The sequence below is a fragment of the Rhinolophus ferrumequinum genome, chromosome 6 (genome assembly GCF_004115265.2).
Source record: "Rhinolophus ferrumequinum isolate MPI-CBG mRhiFer1 chromosome 6, mRhiFer1_v1.p, whole genome shotgun sequence".
Lineage (NCBI taxonomy): Eukaryota > Metazoa > Chordata > Mammalia > Chiroptera > Rhinolophidae > Rhinolophus > Rhinolophus ferrumequinum.
In genome coordinates this window covers 52,423,671-52,426,053 of record NC_046289.1, presented here as the reverse complement: position 1 = coordinate 52,426,053, position 2,383 = coordinate 52,423,671, and the positions used below count along the sequence as shown (strand labels likewise).

General features: G+C 41.5%; 1 pseudogene; it reads left to right on the top strand.

Annotated features, from left to right (window-relative positions):
* The first annotated feature begins 1,775 nt into the window (after positions 1–1,775).
* On the top strand, positions 1,776–2,125 carry LOC117023386 (programmed cell death protein 5-like; annotated as a pseudogene).
* Positions 2,126–2,383: the final 258 nt, after the last annotated feature.

Below are 2,383 nucleotides of genomic sequence, written 5' to 3'. Positions count from 1 at the left end.
TTTCTTTAGTTTCTGACACAAGATGTTCCAGGCCCATCTTGTATATTCCCTGCCTCCACTCTACCTTGTTCCTTTTAATGAATAATGGAATTTAGAAACCAAGATCTGGATGCTACATGTGCTCATTGCTTTTGGGATATTGCTGTTTCCAGGCTGTCACAGTAGACAGAGCTAGGGAATGTAGGTATATACACATGTTTACATATGTTTACAACTCTGTTTATCTATCCATCTGTCTAAATGCACACCCACCTATTGAAATCCATGAGTTCGCTGACGTTGCCCATCCAAAAACACAGGGTTCATTCTAGTTTTCTCATTTGTACTTACCTTTTCTGACAATGAGAATCTAGGCAACCTTTATTCTCAATACACATCTGACCCTTGAACAACATGAGTTTGAACGGTGCAAGTCCACTTATACGTGGATTTTTTTCAATAAATGTACAGTTGGTCCTCCATATCTCTGGGTTTCACATCCATGGATTCAACCAACCGTGGATCAAAAACAGTATTTTCAATCTACAGTTGGGAATCCGCTGGTGCACAGGTCTGACTGTTTGCATTGTTCTACTCCATCTTATATAAAGGACTTGAGTATCTGCCCATTTTGGTATGCCCCGGGGTCCTGGAACCAATCTCCCATGGATACCAAGGGACTGTAGTTAAGTTTTGGGGGAGTCAAAAGTTATACACAGATTTTCAACTGTGCAATAGGTGGGTGCCCATACCCACCATGTTGTTCAAGGGCCAAGCATATTCACACATTTGTTCAATGACCCTGTACGGAAGGACTTTCCCAGTGTCGCTGCTGCCCCACCATGTGAACTCCCCCCTCATTCCACTCCCACTCTGACACCTTGCTCCAGGCTGCCACCTCCCCACAGTCATGCCCTCTGGTTCTGCTCAGGTTCCAATACTGTATGCCGGCCCACCACAGCCACTGTTCATCCCTCTGCCCCTAGTTGCCCACACAGACTTTTGGGCAAATCTTGAAGGAAGGAAATAATGAGTGCAGTTTCTTGATTTTTTTTTCTATTATTTGGATTAGGGCCTATATAAAGTATATTTGCATTAACTGCAGTACAAACTTCAAGAACAGTTATTGTGTGCCTAAACCTACAAACAACTAATTATTATCACAAGACAAGCATTACCAGTGACATAGTTATTACATTATTGTTATCACTGGTTAATCTACAGCGTTCTTTTCAATAGTTCTGTTGTTTGGATGCTATGGTGTTTAGACTTCCAGATAAATGATCTGCCACTGTAATTGTCTTCGTATTCCTTATCTCCTTGTACTAGACGTTTTAATCAATAGTGACCATGACTACATTCCTCCTGAAAAAGCAGCCTATTAAATTCTGTTAATATCCCATAACTGCAATCCTTACAGAAGCCAAAGCTGATTAGACAGTGGCCCAAAAGCCACCAACCTATGATTTGACCAGAATAGGGTTCTTCCTATAACAGATGTTCTTGGTTCCCTGCCTATACACACTCCCTGATCCACACTATGCTGACAGCATCCTGTTATGAGCACCTACCACTTTCTACCTAAGACAAATGGAGCAGACAGGATGTTACATGAGTCAAGCCCCCTGGAATCAGCCCTAAGCCAATGACAGACGGGAGTTAAAGGCCAAATACCCAACTTCTTTGCTTCTAAACTGGGATAATTCTGAGGACTATTCTAAACTGTCTCCCAGAGTTCCCCCTTTGAAAAATTGCCCATAGCAGTAACCTGCTCAGTAATAAATCCATCCTCTGCAATGCGTAAGCAGAGGCTGGCAGAGCTGCAAGCAAATCTAGGGGATCCTGGTGAGGCAGCACAACAGGAAGCAAAGCCCAAGGAAGCAGAAAGGAGAAACAGTATTTTAGCCCAAGTTCTGGATCAGTCGGCCAGGGCACTTGTAAAGACTCAGCACTTGTAAAGACTGAGAAAACTAAAGCATTTGCGAATTACCTTAGACAGATGGCAAGGTATGGACAACTAAGTGGGAAGGTCACAGAACAAGTTTCACTAGAAATCCTTGGGAAAGCAAGTCAACAAACAAAAAAGAAAACCACAGTTAAATTCAACAGAAGAAAAGTGATGGATTCTGATGAAGATGATTATTGAATTTAAGAGGCTTAGACACTGGAACTTAATGAAACAATTCTAGGACAGATAATACTCGGCAGAAGTTAAGATCTCGTTGAATGTTGACTGTTTATTGTATATATGCCTTTAGAAATACATATATCTCCCAGGCATTGATGCACTACAGAAAGTTCAAAGTTAAAGTCCCAGATTAGTTAAAAAATGGAAACACTTCCTCATGCCTCAGCCTACTTGATTTTAGTAATTTAGCAGCTTGACTATAGTGACCCCATTTTA